General features: G+C 40.5%; 1 pseudogene; it reads right to left on the reverse strand.

The window, feature by feature from the left end:
* Positions 1-516: 516 nt before the first annotated feature.
* LOC116506878 lies at positions 517-616 on the reverse strand (annotated as a pseudogene).
* Between the last annotated feature and the right edge of the window lie 22,084 nt (positions 617-22,700).

Genomic DNA, 22,700 nt, shown 5'->3' on the forward strand with positions numbered 1-22,700 from the left:
ATCAATTCTGGGTTGTGCAACGTTTGGGGCTCCTCCAATGGGAGGGGAAATGATGCTTTCAGACAGTGGTTGCAGCTTTATTTGGCTGTTCGGGCTTTGTCTTTTTTTAAAAATGACATTTTCAGCATTCTACAGGCAGTGTGTGAGCCAATATGTAATTTCTTGTCAATGTTGAAAATAAGGTGATAATTGGGCATTTATGACTAATTTGTAGGATTTCGGGGAAACTCAAAAGGCAAAAAGTCAAGCTCAAACAATAAGAACTGTTGTTTTTCAAATAAGTGATTGAAAAGGCACATGTGGCAGTCTGCTATCTTCCTCCCAGCTCTCTCTTCACCCAAAATTCAAGTAAGGGGGAAAAACACAATACAATACTGTCAATCAGTTCTCACCTTCTCCCCAGCAGTGGATGGAAGGCTAAAAGGAGCAAGAACATCAAGCTAGACAGTGAATAGCCTCAGTGTTTTCCAGGAAAGTCTGAGCCAGGACAAAAGCATAAATTATGGACACAGAATTTATTAATTTATGCTAATCAAGTATGTATGTGTGTCGTCCTTGTGTAGGGGCCATGCTAACCTGTATTATTCCAATTTTAGTATATATGCTGCAGAAGCAAGCCTAAATTTATATAGAGGTAAGAGCCACGTGTCTTCTGCTCAGCTTCTTTGGGTATCTCTGAAGCCTTTAGAAAAGTTATTCAGATCCCATGATAATGATAATGATAAATGATAATGATCACAATTATGAAAAGGATATTACTCCTTGCAGCGGTGAGTTCCTACCAGTTCGGATTGGTTTGACTGAACAGATGGTGATTTTTTTTCTTTTATTATTTTTTGTAACCTATGGACTAAACTTCTCCTCTTTCATTACTGTGGGTATTCTCCTAACATTCAAGAATCAGACTTTTTTAAAAACTTGAAATACAAAAAAGAAACAAAAAGAAACAAAGAAAATTGCAACAATAACACTGCTACTCAGAGGCTGGAAAGTTTGTGTATTGGAAACAAAACACTCTTACTTTTCTCACTGACTATCCTGGCTTGGGACTCCAAAGTCTCACTGCTTGTTTATAGAGAGTGATAAGAAGAAAAGCATACAAATGTCCCTTTGAAGTATATCTTTAACCAGAGAAAAGTGAAAATAAAACGTTATTGTGAATCTATGCTTAATCTTGTTAACCTTCCAAGCTAGAGCAGCAGTGTTTGTTAGCTGGAGATAATGGCACAATTTCAACAGCAGAAAGAAACGTTAAGTCTGTAAAAGATATTCTCAGAAATACAGAAATTATCAAATACATATGAGAGGATAGAGAAGAAGCTGGAAGACTTAGAGCATCTAACAGAAAAATATGACGAAGAAGTTGGGGATATTTATCAAGTGGAAAAAGTGATGGTTAAAATCCTAAAAATCCAAAAGCCTTCTTGAAAAGCTGCTTTTTTCAATTTTCTGGAAGGCTTTGAGAGAGGGAACCATTTTTGTTCCTTACATGGCAAGCTATTCCAAGTTATTCCATTTAGGACCATTTTTTTGGGAGATTGTGGCACATTTGGGCAACATAACATGGCTGCAAAAATATTGGTAGATGTTGAGAGACAAACTACATTTGCATGGTCCTGAAAGCTCTGAATGGCTTGGTTAGTAATTTATTCTAAGCACAATTAATGGTCCTGTAATGACCTTTAAAACTCTGAATGACTTAAGTGTGGGATATCTCACAAATTGCTTTTTCTCAAACTAAATTGCAAGAGAGAGAGACATTTCTTTAGCTTCCAACTGCGGCAGAAGCACTTGCTTGGATTCAGAGAAAAGGTCTTCTCAAGAGGGCATCCCAAACTCTGACATTCCCAACCACAGGTGCCCATATTGGCATCTTCTCTGATGGGGTTCCACCAATGGGTCAAGACTTAATTACTTTAAGCAAGTCCTTTCTCCACAGGCAACATAAATTTCAGAAAAGGTCATATCCGACTTTTTTCCTGGTTTATGGCATTGGGAGACCCTTCTGTAATTATTTTTAAGCGTTACTAACCCATTTTGTCTTTTCAAACATGTTAAATTTTAAACACACAATTGTAAATTGATTCAGTTAGAAAATGTATACATCCTTACATACACAATTCTGAGCAGCTAACAACAGTTCACAAGAAATAGCAATAGAACTTAGACTTATATACCGCTTCATAGTGCTTTTACAGCCCTCTCTATGCAGTTTACAGAGTCAGCCTATTGCCCCCAACAATCGGGGTCCTCATTTTACCCACCTCGGAAGGATGGAAGGCTGAGTCAACCTTGAGCCTGGTGAGATTCGAACTGCTGAACTGCAGCTAGCAGTCAGCTGAAGTACCCGCAGTACTGCACTCTAATCACTTGCGTCACCTCGGTAATATTAAAACTGCCGTAAGCAAAACAAAAAAAATCTTATTAAAATTATGGAGGCATCATATAACATACTCACAATACAAACCATGCTTCCATTGGACTCATTTAACATCCTGACTACTACCTGGGGATGAGGAGAAAGCCAGGTCTCCATAGCTTCCCAGAAGGCCAAGACAGGGATGAAATCTTCTGAATCAGTTGAACTGGTAGGGACGATTGTCCCTAGTTCTGTGAAAGATCAGAATAATGTAAAGGATATTATTCCTTGCAGTGGTGAGTTCCCACCGGTTTGGATTGGTTCGGCTGGACAGATGGTGGATTTCTGGCCTGGGTTGCTGGAACTGGCAGGTTCTTTGAGCTGGGATCATGGGGAGCCTCCTCCTCCTCCTCCTCCTCCTCCTCCTCCTTCTTCTTCTTCCTCCTCCTCTTCATCTTCTTCTTCCTCCTCTTCCTCCTCCTCCTCCTCCTCCTCCTCCTCCTCCTCCTCCTCCTCCTCCTCTCTTCTTCTTCTTCTTCTTCTTCTTCTTCTTCTTCTTCTTCTTCTTCTTCTTCTTCTTCTTTGCTTTTTAAAGCATTTTTTTCCTGTCAGTTTGGGCGAATAGGCAGGGGAAAAATGCTTTAAAAGTGGGGGAGGGGAAAGCTTCTGACGATCATGAGGCTCACAGTTGGCCACACCTGCCCAGTCACATGACACCCACCAAGCCATGCCCACAGAACCGGTGGGCAAAAAAATTAGATTTCACCACTGGTCCAAGATGTCAAGATTCTCCAGATTGTTGGGGTGAGGCTGACCCACAGGGCAGTTTTAGGCCCAAAGAATCAAGTTCAACAAATGGAGTTACTTCTGAGTAGTTCCCTTATTGTTGTTGACCTAAAGACAGAAATCTTACCCAACCAAAGCAATTTTCTTGCAATAAGTGTAGATATATTCTGTGAATTGCTAGAGGGGAATCCAACCATGTTCTCTTCCTGCCCACCAGACGTTCCAAGCTCACTGTCTCTTTGCTCTCTGGGAAAGAGCCTCTCCTTCCTGTGACTCCAAACTATAAACCCATCACAAGCACAATAAACCCATTCCATGACTGAAAAGTCACATTCCTTAGGTCTCACAAAATGACACAGTTTGATAGAGGGGACCTAGAACACAACCTTCTATATCTGGTGAGATGGGCAGAGATCCGGGCTTCTATCAAGTAGAGCGTTAAAGACAATCAGAGGCACCTTGAATTGCTCCTAGAAGTCTTCTGGAAGCCAGTAGAATATGACACATATTGTATAGTGCAGTGGTGAGTTCCAGATCCCGTCACAACCGGTACACTGCTATAGGCCAGGCGTCCACCGCATGCATGGTGCATGCATTACTGCCCTGCAACACTCCAGCTGTTCGGCGGAGCATCGCACAGGCACCGTACGCGGCATGCGTATGCACAAATGGCCTGGTTGGGTCAAATACAGTTAAGGAGGGCGGGTGGGTGGGTGGGCCCTTTGAAGCAGAACAGTACCTGGTGCTCCCAGCAGGCATCAGTACGCCCGTACTGGGGCATAACGGCCGTAACCCACTGGTATAATGTTGGAAGGAATATCCATCTGGTTCCATTTCAAGCTGGGAGAAAAACACTGGCAACGTGGGGGGCTGATTGGAAAGATGGTTTAATGATGAAGCAGAACCACCAAGCACATGATCCTGGTGCAGCTAACCAGGAGAGTGAGGGGTTTTTAAACCTTCTCTTGGCCTTTGCCCTTGAACTTCCTGTTCCTGCGCAAGATCATGTATTCTATTGGCTGTTGTTGGACTCCCATGGGGCTGTGTACAAATCCTAGGAGTTTGTCTGAGGTAAGCTTGGTTGAAGTTCGGCTGATGCAACAAAGGAACCTGTGTTCTAGAAGGGTGTTGGGTAATTCCTATTGTGCCTTTTAATGGCTTTGCCTTAAAGGATAATAATCCCATCATTCTGGAGCTGAACGTTGTTTGTTTTGTAGATAGGCTTGCCCAGTCTTTCCTAATGGGCACAAAATATTTGCTGGGCTATTAAGAAAGAAAATAAAATAAAGAAAATAATCTTATACTTAATACCAAAAAAACCCTACAGAACTTATAATTGACTTCAGGAGGAAGAGAGATGTACATTTACCATTGTACATGAATGGCGAGGAGATGGAGAGGGTTGGTGGTTTTAAATTTCTGGGCATTTATATCTCGGAGGACCTCTCATGGACCATGAATGCTAACATACTTGCGAAGAAGGCACAGAAGAGGCTGTACTGCCCGAGAATGCTCAGGAAGGTAAATCTATCTCAGCATCTACTTCTGTCCTACTATCGCAGCACCATTGAGAGTGTCCTGACATACGGCATTCTTGCATGGTATGGGAGCAGCTCTGCAGCGGACAAAAAAGCTCTCCAGAGAATCATTATAACTGCCCAGAATATCACTGGGCTCCAGCTACCAGCCCTGGAGGACATCTCCGCAGCTCGCTGTTTGAGGAAGTTGCATAACATTCTCAGAGACTCTTCCCATCCTGCTTACAATCTTTTTGGACTGTTGCCTCCTGGCAGAAGATACAGAACAATTAAAACTCGGACCACACATCTTCGGAATAGTTTTTATCTATAATTGCACTCAACAATGAACTAAAGGACCACCATCAGTGAGCTATTGGACAACAGTACTTGGTCTGTTGTGTGGATGTTTGGGTGGTTTATGGGCAGGGAATTTTTTGAGGTGCATGGGGGTGTGTTTGGAGATTGTTATGTGTGTTGGGCCTGGTCTCTGGGTGTTACGTGAATTTCATTGTATGTGTATACTGTGTATATACATACAATGCAGTGGTAGGATTCAGCCAGTTTGCATCTATTCGGGAGAACCAGTTGTTAACTTTCTAAGCAGTTTGGAGAACTGGTTGTTGGAAGAAATCGCATTATGGTTTTTTCCCCCACTTTACAGGGTTAATCCTGTAAGGAAGGCAGGAAAGAAACATTCTGGTGCTGTTTCTAGCCTAATTTTTATTGCCCTGCTTTCAGAAACTGCCTCTCCAGTTAACCCTTCTTACACTGTAACAGCTAAGGCAAAGTGGCCATTGACATGAGTGACACTGAGTTGGCCATGCCCACCCAGTCACATGACCACCGAGCCCCACCTACTCAGCTCGTCATTAGAGCAGAGAACCGGTTGTTAAATTATTTGAATCCCACCACTGGTACAATGACAATAAAGTAAAGTAAAGTAAAAAGTAAAGTAAAATGTAAAATGGAGTGGAGTGGAGTGGAGTGGAGTGGAGTAGAGTAGAGTAGAGTAGAGTAGAGTAGGGGTTGCTTTTTTAAAAACATGTTTTTCCATTTCTCCCTTTGGAAAATATAATATTCTGCCTTTTATATTTCTCAAAATATTTCTTCTAGGAGAAGAGCGGGGGCTGCCTTTCTACAATAGAATAGAAATAAATTGCATGTTATTTTGCTCTCTGCCTTAGAGCCGTGTTTCTCAACCTTGGCAACTTTAAGATATGTAGGCTTCAATCTCCAGAATTCCCCAGCCAACCTGGGGAAATCTAAGACTTGAAAGCCACATGTCTTAAAGTTTCCAAGGCTGAGAAACACTTTTCTAGACTTTTACTTTTAACTCTGCTCTGTGGATACAACTGGTGGCCATTGGAAAAAAAAAACCCCATATATATTCAGTCCTGAAGTTTAGTGCTATACAGTCCCATGTCCAACTGCTCCTTTCTTGGTATGGTAAAGGCAAGATTTATTAAAGAAAGAGTAAAAACATCTTTCCAAAAGACCTGCTTAAACAAAAAGACAAGGGGATCAAACTATTTCCCAAAGCATCAAAAGGCAAGACAAGAAACAAGGGAGAGAAAATAACCAAGGAGGAAAGCAACCTAAAACTAAGGAAAAAAATCCTAACAGTGAGGGCAATCAACCAATGGAATTTAAGAAATTGTGGTTGCTCCATTGCTGGAGGCTTTCAAAAAGAGACTGGACATCTATTTGTCTGAAATGGAATGGGGTGTCCTACTTGAGCAGAGGGTTGGACTAGAAGACCTCCAAGGTCCCTTCCAGCTCTATTATTCAATGTTCTCAATATGCTCAGTTGATATGAAGTTGGAGCTGGTTTCCCTGTTTTCTAAGATTTCCCTCCTGAGCTCCAACCTTCTTTTTTCTATTGGATTTCTCACCCTGAAGTCCCTGAAGTAACGGACACTTGGCAAATCGGATTGAGTTTAATGAGCTTAGTTTTGCTTTGGATTTGGGAAGAATAGGCTGCTGGCCAGATGACTTGCATGTGAAACCTGTAAACATTGTGACTAAATTGGTTTATGGAATTCCGACTGTGAAAGAGGCAGAGGCTAAGTCAGATACATAATGCAGTTAAAGCACATTTTCCCCAGGTGATTAATTCCTGAGCCGCGTATCAGGGTACCGCAGAGTGAAAAAGAGGGAGCAGAAGTAAAAAGCCCTCACTCTCATAAGAGGAGTATCACACACACCACACACAGGCACAACAGACAAGGATGGACTCACATTAAGTCCCAAAGAACATTGGGCTTGAATCCAACATCCTGTAATCAGGAAGGCTTGTATATGGATTAGGAGTTTTTGTCGTTGACACATTTTCAGCTGAAAACAGCTAAGGGTGTTTTCGTTATGATTCTACTGTGACCCAACAAAAATGAGCTTTCCTGGAGGAACCTACTGATGGTATCAATGGAATATTTTTTTTCCTGACTGCAAAATAGCTTTCACGGCTGCCACGGAGAATAGAAGCAATTGCAACCAATGACTTAGTAGCAATAGCCCTTAGACTTATATACAGCTTCACAGTCCTTTACAGCCCTCTCTAAGCAGTTTACAGAGTCAGCCTACTGACCCCAACAATTTGGGTCCTCATTTTACCAACCTCAGAAGGATGGAAGGCTGAGTCAACCTTGAGCCTGGTAAGATTCGATTTGCCAAACTGTTGGCAGCCGGTGATCAGCAGAAGTAACCTGCAGGACTGCGTTTCTAACCACTGCGCCTGGTAAAAGGCCAAAGGATACCCAGTCTGGCCCTGCCTCTGGATTCCCCTCATTCTTTATTCCTTTTCGTTGCTTTCTGTCCTGCCTTCTGGTGCTTTGGATAATAGGTTAATCTCTTCTTTGTGGCAATTCCTAAGATATTGGAACACTGCTATCATGTCACCCCTAGTCCTTCTTTTGTTAAACTAGACTAGGGGTGGGTTCCTGCCAGTTCTAACCTTTTCTATAGAAGAGGTTCCACAAACCTACAGTGCCGTTTAGAACTGGTTCCAGCTCCCTCCCCCTGCCCATCCGCACATCATCAAGATGAAGAGCGAGAGGAGGAATTCTGGGCGTTGAAGTCCACAGGTCTTAAAGCTGTCAAGTTTGAACACCCCTGGGTTTTTTTTCTAAAGGGTTAGGGGTGCAAGGATCTTGTAACTTGACAGCTTTAAGACTTGCATGCTTCAAATGCCAGAGTTTCTGAGCCAACATTTTGGTTGCTAAGCAATAGCATTGTTAAGTGAGTTTCACCATATTTTACAAGTTGGCCATGCCCACCCAGACACATGGCTTGCAAGCCACTCCCACCCAGACACATGGCCACAAGCCATTCCCACCCAGTCACATGGCCAGCAAGCCACTCCCACAAAGCAGGCAACACCTACAGAAGAGGTTCTAGAAAATTTTTGAAACCCACCACTGAACTAGACATACCCAATTCCAGTAACTATTCTTCATATAATCATCTTTGTTGCTCTTCTCTGCACTCTTTCTAGAGTCTCCACATCTTTTCTATATTGTGGCAACCAAAACTGGATGCAGTATTCCAAGTGTGGCCTTTTCCCAAGGCATTATAAAGTGGTATTAACACTTCAGGTGATCTTGATTCTATCCCTCTGTTGATATGCCCTACACATTAGCTACACAGGATCACATTGGTTTTTTTGGAGGCTGCAGCAACTGCTGGCTCATATTTAAGTGGTTGTCTGCTAGGATTCCTCGATCTCTCTTGCAGTTGCTCTTGCGTCCTTGACTTACAACTTATTTGTTGTGTCCTTGTCTTACAACCAAAGAATTTCTGTGGATAAACAAGGCAGTTGGTTAATTGCATTTTGGTCCATTTTACCACCTTTCTTGCCACATTTGTTCAGTGAATTGCACCCCATTTTATGACCTTTTGTTGTTGTTGAGCAAATCAGTGCAGTTGTTAAATAAATCATGCAGTGATTAAGCAAATCTGACTTTCTCAATTGACTTTGTGTTTGGAAGTGGGCTGGGGAAGTCACAAATTGGGAACATATAACTCAGGAATGCTGCAACTGTAATGAACATAATAAGCAGTTGCCAAGCACCCAGGTTTTGACTGTAGAGTTGCTTCGGTAGTCATAAGTGCAAGGACTTATCATAAAAAGTGGTGGGATTAAAAAAATTTTACTACCGGTTTTGTGGGTGTGGCTTGGTGGGTGTGGCATGGCTTGGTGGGCGTGGCAGGGGAAGGATACTGTAAAATCTCCATTCCAACCACACTCCAGGGGAAGGTTACTGCAAAATCTCAATTTCCTGAGAAGAAGGCAGGGCTTAGCAGTGAGAAGACGGAGTTTCAGGCTACTCCTGAAATTCCCCTATTCCGAAGGAATTTGGATGGGTCGTTTTCGATCCTAGCTGTCCCGAAGAGACAGTGAAGGTTTGGGGAGATCCAGTGACCTCAGAGACATTCGCAGGTCTCGGGGGGGGGGGCTTGGAATTCAACCCCTTTTGCCACCTCCTTCTGGATTAGCTGTATGCTAACCGAAACTGCAGGTTGCCCCTAAGAATGGTAGAAGTGATTTCAACTGGTAAGCTGATTTTATTACTCAAAGAGAAACGGTCCGCACTAAAATCTAAGCTAATTGAAACCAAAGAACAGAAGAATCTAGCGGCGAATTGGTTTTTCTTTAATGGATTTATGGCCGGTGGTTACCCTATCTCTTAAATGTTTTTAAAGATCTACTTCAACATTCTCTCTGATTCTTTTTAAGTGGGCTGTTAACTATCTTACTATAAATTGGCTTTTTACGATCTGACACTTTTATTGCCTTGCTGTGTTGGTCTAAGATCAGACAAGATCGCACAGCTCCTAGCGTGTTTTTACTTGCAAATATTTTAGACTGCATCACAACATGGCGTTGATACATACTCCAGAAAGTTCGTTTCAAATGTTTTTCTTTGCATTTCAAAAGCTGTTTGACTCATATGAAAGATTTGAAAAAAAAATTGGACCATTTGATATTAAAATATGAAGAAAAAAGTGAGAACGTTGAATGTTTGAATGTTCCTGAAATACAAATGAAGAATGTGAGAAATGAAGCCTCTCAACTTGCTGACACGCAGGGCATCTGGGTTATTGCGGAGGGAGAAAGAGATGCAGCCATACAGAAGATTTATTTTAAAAGACAGAGCGCAGGAGGAATGAGAAGCATTAAAGAATCTACACTTTATGAAACATCATTTGCAGAATCTTTAATTCCACCCTTGAGAATCAAAGACAAATTGAAAAGTTTAACAAGCCTGGGACAACGTTATTATTTCATCAGAGGCATCCTGAGTAAAAAGGTGCGAAGATATCCCTGTTTGGACTTGCTTATAAAAACATTTGGTAAATCTATTCTACGAATGGCAATAGGATTAAGAAGGTTTTGTTATTGGAGAGACATAGGCTGATAGATGGAAGAATACAATTTGAAATTAGCTAAATCTAATTACTCTTATTTGTAATAGATATAGCTGAATAATAATTGATATTGATAGTAATGTATATAATGTGGAGTTGATATGATAAATAATAATTGGATATGAGAAGGGAAGGTTGGAAATATTTTTGGACCATATACAAAGGTTATTAATTAAAATAATTGTTACTATTAAAAAATAAAATATATACAGTTAAATGTTAACTAATATGGGGAAAATGTTACGATATACAATATAATTACATAAAGAAGGGAGAATGATAATAAACTACATTGCATGGAAGATGGAATTTTTGGTATTAAATATTATGGATGTTCAGCTAAAACAGGATATGAGGATTTGATGTTAATAGAGGATTTTACAAACAAGTAAATGAGATGTCAGCATGTGGTTATGGACTAATTCTTTGGCATAGTTAAGGTTGAAGGATGTTTAAATAACTGTAGTCAACTAAAAGTGGAGGTATAATGATGTCAATATGGTAAACATTTGAATTAAGATATTTGAATTAATATGAATTATGATATGAATTAATTATAATATGAATTAATGGAAGAGATGCACCAAAACATCTTGTAACCAGCTGATATACTTTTTTTTATGATATATACCTGTGTTACCTTTTTTTTTGTTTTTCTTTTGTTTTTTTGTTTTGTTCTTTTTGTCTTTTTTGTTTTTCTTTTCTTTTTTTCTTTTCTTTTTCTTTCTTTCTTTTTCTTCGATTTTTTCTTTTCCCACTGGTGTGGGCATGTATTGTTAAGAAACAAAATTATTATCATTATTATTATTATTATTATTATTTTTAATAATAATTATAGTCAAATGAAATGGATGTATGAGGATGGTGACATGTATGAATATTTGAGTTAAAATGCTCGAGTTAACATGAACCATGTTTCTTGACTGTGGAAGAGATGCGCAAAAGTCTATTTGTAACCAACTGATACACTTTCTATAGCATGTAAAGAAGGATGTTGTATTTGTTTTAAATTAAAAATTAAAAAACTTTAATAATAAAAAAAAGCCTTAGTAAGGGCACACCTGGCAAAATCTCAATTTCCTCCAGATCAGCTGGGACTCAGGAGGCAGAGAATAAATGGGGGCAGGTTCAGTCAGAGGTGGTATTTACCGGTTCTCCGAACTACTCAATATTTCTGCTACCTGTTCTCCAGAACTGGTGAGAATCTGTTGAATACACCTTTGAACAAAATCTCTCAGATTAACAAATTTTGGTCACGTTGCCATGATTCAAGCTTTTAGATACTTTTGACCTGAATGATTGAGTCTTCATTAAGATATTTTGCAAGATATTTTGGGGAGAAATGCCTGAATTTGGTATACCAACTCTGACTTTCTGCCTATATGTATTTTTTACTTTGACTAAAAATGTAGTGTTAATGGATAAAGTTAGATAAATAATTGATAAGGATAACAATGTGTGTGTGTGTGTGTGTGTGTGTGTATGTATGTATGTATGTATGTATGTATGTATGTTTGTGTGTGTTTGTGTTTGTGTGTGTGTGTGTGTGTGTGTGTACGTACATGTACTGGTTTGATAAGAGGAAATTTGTTAAAAATTTCAAATGGTGAAAAAAGGGGAAAAGTAAGTTTAATTTAGTCAAACTATGGTTAAATAAATGACTGATAATAATAACAATGTAATAATTTTCATTGACAGGATAAAAGGGAGATTGGGTATAAATTGTAAACAATGATTAAGAAAGGTTTAAAATTTTTGTTATTAAATATAATTATTTTTTTTTATTTTGAATGTGTTATAAAGGAACAATGTGATTGGATGATATTGAAAATAGATAAGAGAATGCCACTATGTGGTTTTGTTTTAAATTTTGGAATGTTTGTTATAAAGGGACATTAAAACAACTATAGTCATATGAAGGATGAGGTATGAATGATAACAATATATATAAATATATGTGATGTAAAATAGTTTGATATGAATCAGAGGTGATGACTGTGGAAGGGATGCACGAAAACTCTTTGTAACCAATTGACACACTTTCTATAATTTGTAATGGAGGATGATTTTGTTTGTTTATTATTTAAAAAAATAAAAAAATGGAGAAAAAAAAGAACCCGTTGAATACCACTTCTGGATTATAAGTCACTTTTTAGTTCTATTGTAACTTCAAACAGTTGCTTAACAAAGGGTTGTATGTCAAAGATTACCTGTACAATGCTGCAAACCCCACCATTTCTATTTTCCAAGAAAATGCATGAATCCTCTGTGGACTTAAAGCATTCTTGATATGGTAGATGGCTGACATTTGAGGGCTGTTTTTAAAACTATTTTTAAATGTAACTTTGGTGCACAGGAAATGTGACTGGCACAACGGTGTGTGTGTATTTATTTGTGGGAATGGAGAGTGGGATTCTAGCATTGCTGGGCCCTGCTTGGGATAAACATTTCCTCCTTATTTCTGGGAGGTTATCTAAATTAAGCAAGGATTAGTTACAACAACGGTCAAACAGCTACAGATAGTCCTCAACTTATTGAGCCCAATATTTTTATTGCTAAGCAAGGCAATTGTTAAGTGAGTTTTGCCTCATTTTGCCACCTTTCTTGCTACAATTGTTAAGTGAATCACTGCAATGGTTAAGTTAGTAACCCAGTTGTTGAGTGACTCTGGCTTCCCCCTTGACTTTGCTTGTCAGAAGGTCATAAGGTCATAAAACTTTGACTCTGACTTTGCTTGTCAGAAGGTCAGAAGGTCATAAAAAGAGGATCACATGGGGGTCATGTGACCCTGGGAACACTGCAATCATCATCCCAGTTGCCAAGAGTCTGTATTTTTGACTTTGTGACCACAGGGATGCGGCAACTGTCCCAAAGTGTGAGAAAGGGTCAGAAGTCACTTTTTCAGTGGGGTTGTGAACTGGGAATGATCACTAGATGAATGACTCTCATTCGAGAAGTACCTATATGCTGTAGTGCAGAGGTGGGTTCCTACCAGTTTGTACCTATTCGGTAGAATCGGTTTGTCAAATCTACCGAACCAGTTATAAGAGGTTCCACCAGTGGACCCGGAAAGCAGGCCACACCTACAGAAGAGGTTCCAAATTTTTTTGAAACCCACCACTGGTCCTTGGATATGATTATTCTACACTATCATGCTCATATTTATAAAACTCAGTGCCTCTGTGAAAGGTAAGGATGACTACTGCATTTGTGGTGCAATCAGAACATTGCGTGTGTTGAAGTTGTTTTAATGCAAACCAAAGATGCCTTTTAAAAAACAAGTTTACATCATATTCTATGCATGCCAGTGCTGTGTGTGAGGTACTTTAAGATGGTTCTGACAAGTGTCGTCGGCATCTTCATATCTGGTCACATGAGCGGCAAGCCACTCCCATCTGGTCACATGGGTGGCAAGCCACTCCCACAAAGGAGGCCACACCCACAGAGTAGGTTCAAACGATTTTTGAAACCCACCACTCCTGTAGTGGCAAAAATCATTTGAGCACAGACACACAAACCACACACAATGAAGAAGAGGAATAAGAGATGCAATGCTTGGGCTCTCCGGAGTAGGTGCAAAGATTTAGATTCCAGTGTGTTTACCTCTCAGGATGAAGCCAGAAAAATCTCCAACACAGTTTAGGAGTCGCCTCACACAAAGTGGGCTAAACTAGTTAACAGGTTGCTTAGAATTGTTTTAGGATTTCAGAAACATAAGGTAAGTGTGTAGGTGTATATCAGAGGTGGTATTCAGCCAATTCTGACAGGTTCTGGAGAACTGGTAGTGAAAATTTTGAGTAGTTCAGAGAACTGGCAAATAGGCTGGCCCCGCCCCTGCTGCCTCCCAGCTGATCTTCTTTTGTTGCCCTGAACAGGAGAACAGAGCTGGAAAGCAGGTTAGTGGGGTGGGGTGGGAATGGGGATTTTGCAATAACCTTCCCCCAGGAGTGAGGAGGGAATGGGGATTTTGCAGTATCCTTCCCCTGCCACGCCCACCCACCCACACCCACCAAGCCATGCCACACCCACCAAGCCACACCCACAGAACCGGTAGTAAAAAATTGAATCACACCACCAGTGTGTATATCCTAATCTTTTTCCATTCTCAAGCTTCCAAGTTCCATCAACATGATAGTATTGCGTAGCTGTGGCGCAATGAAGCTTAAAGAATTCATGAGTACATGGTTTTTGTTGTTGTCTTCCCTCTCATTGAGTCTTTAAAATCTTTTTTTCCCCAAGCACTTAAGGAAAAACTAATAGTTCTTGAAGGAGGGTCAAAGTGTTAAAATTGTTCTTAAAAGAAAGCCTCAGAAATCCAACATCCTTCTTCATAGTGTATTGAAAGAGTTTTCATCTTAGTGTTAGTGCATATATATTCCCATGTCTGTATTTGTTCAAAAATGTAAAGTTCCACAGGCATTTTAGTCTTACTTAAAAAAAAGATTAAAAAACAAATGAGGTGACAGCCTCTCAGATCTGATAAAACAGGGCAGCCTTACAACAACCACAGATTTGCAGGAAAGCTAGCAAACTCTTAATTGAACACACGTCAGTAGACATGACTCCTAGTTACAAATATCAAGTGTTTTCAGTAGGAGGCAGATCTACATTGTCACAAGTTCTAATGAAGATTAGTGCATTAGCCTGATGGCCTCAGCGCTAAAGACTGTTCATTGCAAAAGGGTATTTGTAGCTCAGAATTGAACAGTGAGGTCCTTGGTACTCTCTGAGCTTGGTGGTTGCTACCAACTCAGACAAACAAACAGCAAACAACAGTCTAATCAAGGAATTACCAAGTACTTAGACATATTGTATATACTACTTTACAAGCTTTACAGCCCTCTTTAAGCAGTTTACAGAGTCAGCAAATTTTTCCCAAGAATTTGGGTCCTCATTTTACCCACCCCGGAAGGATGGAAGGCTGAGTCCACCTTGGGATGGCCTATCTCAGAGGGAATGACACTAGAGATATTTGTATTCATGTAAATCAAATCAAATCTTTATTATGGTCAAAGATCAGCATAAGGAAGGCGAAGTACAGGAAATTTTTTAAAAAACATAAAATATACCACAGCCAGTGAGAACGAACTGCTGACAATCAGTCATCAGCAGAATTAGCCTGCAATACTGCATTATGACCACTGTGCCACCACAGCTCTGGAAAACATTGCAACACCAATATTGTCAGGGCAAGTCACTTACGCATAAACAGAGATCAAACCCCATTCCTTTCTAGCATTGATGATGCTACCTAATTGAATAACAGCACATAGACTTATATACTGCTTCACAGTGCTTTTATAGCCCTCTTTAAGCAGTTTACAGTCAGCATCTTGCCCTCAACAATCTGGGTCCTCATTTTACCCACCTCGGAAGGATGGAAGGCTGAGTCAAACTTGAGCCTGGTGAGATTCGAACTGCCTAAATTGCAGTCAGCCGGCAGTCAGCAGAAACAGCCTGCAGTACTGCATTCTAACCACTGTGTCACTGTGGTTCTGTAATGGAACATCTGCAAGAAACAACAAAGTTTAGAGAACAGCAAGGACTCCATATAGGGCAGTGTTTCTCAACCTTGCAACTTGAAGATGTCCGGACTTCAACTCCCAGAATTCCCCAGCCAGCATTCGCTGGCTGGGGAATTCTGGGAGTTGAAGTCCAGACATCTTCAAGTTGCCAAGGTTGAGAAACACTAATATAGGGCCTTTACTCTGGCACAGGCCAGTTCGTCTCCTTCTCAGATACCCACCCCACTACAACATACAATGTTGCCCAGTTTTGTGCTATATTTAAAATCCCTCCGGAAGATGACCTGTGTCGCCAACAGTTTTAATGAGCAGCAAACCATGCTCAGAGGGCACCAAAAACCGAAAAAGTTCATCCTGAGCTCCAATATTCTCATGTATTGGTAATGAGCACCTGCTTTGTCATTATACTGTGCTCTGTATGAAGATAGATTTCGTTTGCCATATTCCCCTATGTCCATCTACTGCTCCTTTAGACTCTTTTTAGATTTTTGTTTTATACTTTTTAGGTTTTTATATGCAATTTACTCTGTGGTATATTTTATGCTTTTTAATTTCCTGTGACCCGCCTTCCTTATGCTGGTCATTGACATAATAAAGATTTGATTTGATTACACGAATACAAACATTTCCAGTGTCATCCCTCTGAGATAGGCCAGGCCAAGAAACAGATTCCTTACAAGATACTGGAACTCTTCATTATTAATATATCATACTCAAGAGAATTTTGAAAGCCAGATCATGTTTCTCCCTCCATTCCTCTTATATCAAAGAGAATCGAGGTGGAACCAGCTTAAGTTTCTTTCTAATATTCTTTTTTTTCTGAGTTTAAATTAGATTGTGCTAACCATTGCATTCCCTTTTTCAAAATAGCTGTGTGATTCTCTATATAAATTGAATTCAAATGAAAAGGAATATATGTGTTATTAAATACATGTGCGTTGAATGAAATAGGAATCCTCAACTGCCCTAAATTAGCTCTGTTTCCAATATCTTGGGGCTGCCACAAAGGAGAGGGAGTCAAACTATTCTCCAAAGCACTGAAGGCAGGACAAGAATCGATGGATGGAAACTGATAGAGGAGAGAAGCAACCTAGAACTAAGGAGAAATTTCCTGACAATTAGAACAATTAATCAGTGGAACAACTTGCCTCCAGAAGTTGTGAATGCTCCAACACTGGAAGTTTTGAAGAAGAGATTGGACAACCATTTGTCTGAAGTGGCGTAGGGTTCCTGCCTGAGCAGGAGGTTGGACTAGAAGACCTCCAAGGTCCCTTCCACTGTCTTATTCTATTCTAAGTAACCCCATGATGGTGATCCTATGGCACTTCCATTGCATTTGGAGGTTTGTGTGCATGTGCATGTGCCCCCCTGAACCCCGTTTTGGGCCAGACGGCCTCCTGCACCAATCTGGAAACCAAAATGGGGTGCAGGGGCACAGCCTGTGCCTCCCCATGTCCCTTTTTGGGCCTGGAATCCTCCTGCACCAACCTAGAAGCAAAAAATGGGAAAGGGGGGAGGGCACATGTGCGTGGGGGGGGAGCACATGCATGCACGGATGGTGGGGTGGGTGCATGTGTGGTGGGCACATCGCATCACATTTTGGGGTTTTGCACATGCATGCAAAAAGCATTAAAAAGTTAGCCATTCTTAGAGGTAAGCTCCCCGTTGGGAGAGTGAGTACGTTCAGAGAAGCGTTGTGAGAGTTGTGTTGGAGAACACACAAACCAGCATGCAGAGGACACTGCAGTTTTAAAATAGGCTTTTACTTTCGTGAAATAGAGGTATCAGAGTCCATCAAACAATCCAAGTCATACATGGATAAGGACACTCAGTCATCCAAAGTCTTTCAGTTAAAGGATAATCCAAATAACATAGTCCATAATCTACAATCAATCTGGTACTCGCTACTTTGCTAACAGTTGTAAAACTTACATAGATCACAAGCACTTTCTAACAGCCAGCTTCCAAAAACACTCAGATCAGATCAGCCTAGCTCTAACAAGAGCTAACAGTCATTCTGGCTCCCTCTTATGGCCGAGTGAGGAAACAGCAACCAATCACAGTTTAACGTATGCTTTAAAGAAACAGGTATAGGCATTGTTACATAATTTATATATCGCCACACCCAACCATTAGATTATATTCCTAACAGCCACCACTGTAGTAACCTGGGAAACTGTATCATTTTTTTAACCTTTGAGGTAAATAGAACCACAAAATCTTAAGTTCTTTGTTTGCTTACAGCATACAGCAAGTACTAAAGAGTAATTACCTAGAATAATATTTGCTGCAGAATAAGAATTTCCAAAGATATCTTTGCGGATTAGTTTTGACCTCTATGATAAGAAATATTTATTCTTTCTGACTTGTATCTATGCCTTGGAAAAAGAGAAAAAGAATGTTAAGAAGACAGCGAGAAGGTAAGATTGAAGAGAATATGGGGAGAGGGGAAGAAGTGGACCCTGCATTTTTTCCCATGATGTTTACATGACTTGAACCATAATTAGAGAAAAAATGTACCTACCTTTGATTTATATATAACCTGTCTTTAGGTGTTTAAAAAAATTGCTTTGTTATTTGCATTCAGATGTTAAGAGTATTGAAAACCTTCACTGTATGAGTGCTCAATAGGTCCCATTCTGTGCTGACATCATTCAAATGTCACCTTACATGATTTATTCTCTCAGGATTTGTGCCTGCAGGAGGAAAGTCTACTATGTATGTCTGAATTAGCAATAGCAACAGCACAATGACTATAGAGAGTTCTCAGTTATCCAGGTCATGGTTGTCCCAAAGTGCTTTCTTTTTAAAACAACAACAACCAATTTCATATATAGACGAATGTACAATGTCATAAATGCTATTATTATTATTCATTTAACATAAAACATAGTCAACTGCGAAAGAAATACAAGGAAAGGAGGAATTGGAATTGTTAGGTAAGCTCCCTATTGGGAGAGCGAGTATGTTCAGAGAAGCATTGTGAGAGTTGTGTTGGAGAACACACAAACCAGCATAGAGAGACACTGCAGTTTAAATAGGCTTTTCTTTCGTGGAAATAGAGGTATCAGAGTCCTTCAAACAGTCCAAGTCATACACGGATAAGACAGTCAGCCATCAATGTCTTTCAGTTATGGGATAATCCAAATAACATAGTCCAGTATCATATAATCAGTTCAGTACTCAAAGTTTGCTAACAGTTGCAAAACTTACAATAGCTCACGACACTCAGATCAGATCAGCCCAGCATCTAATGAAACCGAGGGAGAACTAACAGTCATTCTGGCTCCCTCTTATGGCCAATTGAGGAAAACAGCAGCCAATCACATTTTATAGTATGCTTTAAAGAAACAGGTATAGCATTGTTACATGATTTATATATTGCCAACCCAACAGTTAGAATTTCATTCCTAACAGGAATATTATTCAACATGGAATAAATGGTATAAATGGTTAGAGGACAGAAACAAGAAGTAGGGAAACATAAAGAGTGATGTAGTAGAAATGTTAGGATATAATGATAAGATAAGATATAGTTAAGATAAGTTAAGATATAGTAGCAAACTGATAGTAAGTATATAATGTACAACATATGTAAAGTGATATTCTGATACAAACAGTCAAGTATAAATAAGTATGGAATAGTATACATAAATAACAAGGGGACCATCAATGTAAGATATGAATGTATAGAAGGGAAAACATCAATTGTAAAGACATACCGATATGGAACTGCTGTATGTTGTTGTTTTGTTCTGTTTATGTGTTAATTTTTTTAAAAAAAGAAAAGTTAACTGAACATTTAAAAATGTATCACACATGTGTTGTGGCCTGCCAGCAGCCAGCGGAGCTGGCAGCAGAGTTAGACCAGTGAGGAGGTTGGGGAAGAACATGGGCCAGTCCTGGAGGCTGGGGACGGCTCTGATGAGGCTCTGCATGGAGACAGCGGTGGGGCCAAGGCCGACTGGCAGTTCTCAGCTGGTCTTTGGAGCTAGACAGCAGTGAAGCAGAGGAACAACTGGAACCTGTTCCCCATGTGCGCATGCACAGAGCTGCCAGAAGAAAAAAAACAGCTAAGCAATTAGGGAGTAAAGCCACAGGTGGATGGTGAATGGTTCCTCTCATAGGAAATAAAAGAGCAGTGAAAGGGAGTGGGCTTTTATAGGAAACAATTCATTTGTTCGTTTGTTCATTTCAGGAGTGTGAAGATCTGTCCATGAATCTCAGAGACTCTGTTGCCAAGTCTTTCCTTACACAGCACCCCCTTTGGAAATATTTACTTGGCAGCTTTCTAAGTTAGGTAAGGTCTGTGGTCATACCCTCACCTTTGACAGACTGTTTACCCAGGCCGTTGCTGAATGTGAATGAGAGGAATTCCCATTTGTTTATAAAAGGAGTTTTGTCCGGACCAGGAATCTGCTTTTTACTTTGTGGGGAGAGCTCTAGGTCAAGAACCCATCCCCTCTAGGTGCTGGTGAGTGTATCCTTGGTCACAGAAGAAAGAATGTTATTTCGGCTACATATTCCCCTCAGCTATCTCTACTCCCCCCTTCCCTTTCTCACAGCTCAGCCAGCCTCGCTGTGGCAACCCTGATGCTCAAAGATGGCTCCAGGGTTGACACCAGGATTCATATCTCCTGGAGACAGATCTACTAAATCTTCATCTACAGGTTTTTCAGATCATCTTGAGTGATCTGGATAAGGCTTATTTGACAGTCTTGCATCCTAAGGACTCTAGATCAGTGTTCTCACCTTGGTGACTTTAAGTCCTGCGGACTTCAACTCCCAGAATTCCCCAGCCAGCTATGCTGGCTGGGGAATTCTGGGAGTTGGTCCACAGGACTTAAAGTCACCAAGGTTGAGAAACACTGATCTAGAGTCTAGGTTCTTAGGATGTGCGACTATCAGACAAGCCTTACCAGATAAGCCTTACCAAGCAAAACAAGTGGATCCCAAGAATGCAGAATACATATTTTAAATATTCACAAATTCTTGCATGGGCAAATTCCATCCAAAACAATTCTTCACAAATGTACATGTTACTTGGAAGGTAGAGATTGCAGTGATTTCTTGTTAACTCCCTAGTTGGAAAGTTTATTTACAACAGTGTAAATACAATCATGAATCCATTTCACTATCATAGTGCTCAATTTAATAGTGGCTTTCTTTATCAGCGGTTCATTTTAACAAGTTTACTCCCTAGATGGTAGACAAGTTGGCACTCATATGCCATAAATACATTAGAATATGGATGTTCCAACAAAATACCCGTTTTCCTGAAAATTTAATGCTTTCCTAACTCCATGGGTGTCCATAAATATATGATTATGTGTCATCAAGTTGTTTTTGACTCCTAGGAACTACATAGATGGTTCTTCTCCGTGGCAATCTTTCTTAACCTGGTTTTTTTGAGGTCTTCTAACATACACCCATTACTGGTATAACTGAGTCCACCTGCCTTACTGTAGGTCATCCTTTTTCTCTTTCCTTCCATCTTTTTCAGCGTCAGATTTCCAGAGAGCTGGGTCTCACACAATGTGCCCAAAGTAGGATAATTTGAGCCATAAATATAATAGACCCAATAACACAACACAGGTCTCTGCAAGGGAAATGTTCTCTATGGAAGCTGCTGAGAAAAAGTGTTACTCAGTCATATAACAAACACAATCAACACCTGTTACAGTATTCCTCTGGTCTTGTCTTCCTCTATAATTCTACAGAGGATTTTGGAAACAACTGGTTGATAAATCTGGCATTCCCTTTGCATCACCACATGCAAGCTACATGCTGACAATTGAACGTCTGCTTTACCCACCCTACATTGTTGTGAAGGAGAGAGGTAGTACTAAACTGAGTGAAGATTCAATCCCACAGCTCCTGGGAGGAAGTCTTTCAACTAGAGCAGGATTATAAGGAGCACTATCCATCCAATTTTCTAGTAGCAATGGATTAGACTTCTATACGACGCACAGTGCTTTGTAGCATTCTCTGGCTGGTTTACAAAGTCAGCATATTGTCCCCGACAATCTGGGTCCTCATTTTAGTGACCTCAGAAGGATGCAAGGCTGAATCAATCTTGAGCACTAACAGGATTGACTCCAGGCTGTAGGCAGAGCAATACACATTTTAATCCCTATGCCATCATCCGAATGATTAAAGCAGCATCTGCAGCACAAAGTCGTATTTTAGTGTTTGTGTGTGTGTGTGTGTGTGTGAGAGAGAGAGAGAGAGAGAAGAGAGAGAGAGAGAGGAGAGAGAGGAGAGAGTGAGAGAGACAGAGAGACAGAGAGGCAGAGAGACAGAGAATGAGAGAGAGAGAGAGAGAGGAGAGAGAGAGAGGAGAGAGAGAGACAGAGGCACACACACACAGACAGAGAGGAGAGAGAGAGAGGCGAGAGAGAGAGAGAGAGAGACAGAGGCAACACACACAAACACACACACAGAGTCAGGAGAGAGGAGAGAGAGAGAGGAGAGAGAGAGACAGAGGCACACACACACACAGACAGGAGGAGAGAGAGATTTTGAAATGCACTTGAAAAAAATCATGACATTGCTAGTGTCCATATGAGAGTGAAGCCTGAGCCATCTCACTCTCTTATGGACACTAAGTAGCTGGGATAGGGTAGTGGAGAATGCACTTAACTTACTGATACATTATAATTCTATTGTTGGCTAGAATTATCATGTGCTCGAGCATTGAGCCAGTATAATAAGCTGGTTAGAGACTGAAAGCCAAATAAAAAAGAACTCTAGGGTGAGATCCATGATTGACCTTCTGTTCAATCCCGTCAATTTAATTCCAAACAACTCTAGGAGAGCACGAATTAGAACAGAATGGCTTTAAACATTATCTCCAGTGCCAGTATTTCAACTTTAACCATCCCACAGAAGATATAGTGGGGCTCATTTCCCCAGCCCACTACTTTCAGGGAGACAAACAATTGAGTTGGTAACTGCATGGTCAGAGTCAGTGGTGGGTATCAAGTTTTTGTAACCTCTTCTGTAGGTGTGGTGCTTTGTGGGAGTGGCTTACTGGCCAGGGGACTGGTGGGATTATGCTTGCCGGCCATGGGGATGGGTGGGAGT

The sequence above is a fragment of the Thamnophis elegans genome, chromosome 3 (assembly GCF_009769535.1).
Source record: "Thamnophis elegans isolate rThaEle1 chromosome 3, rThaEle1.pri, whole genome shotgun sequence".
In the NCBI taxonomy this organism is placed as follows: Eukaryota; Metazoa; Chordata; class Lepidosauria; order Squamata; family Colubridae; genus Thamnophis; species Thamnophis elegans.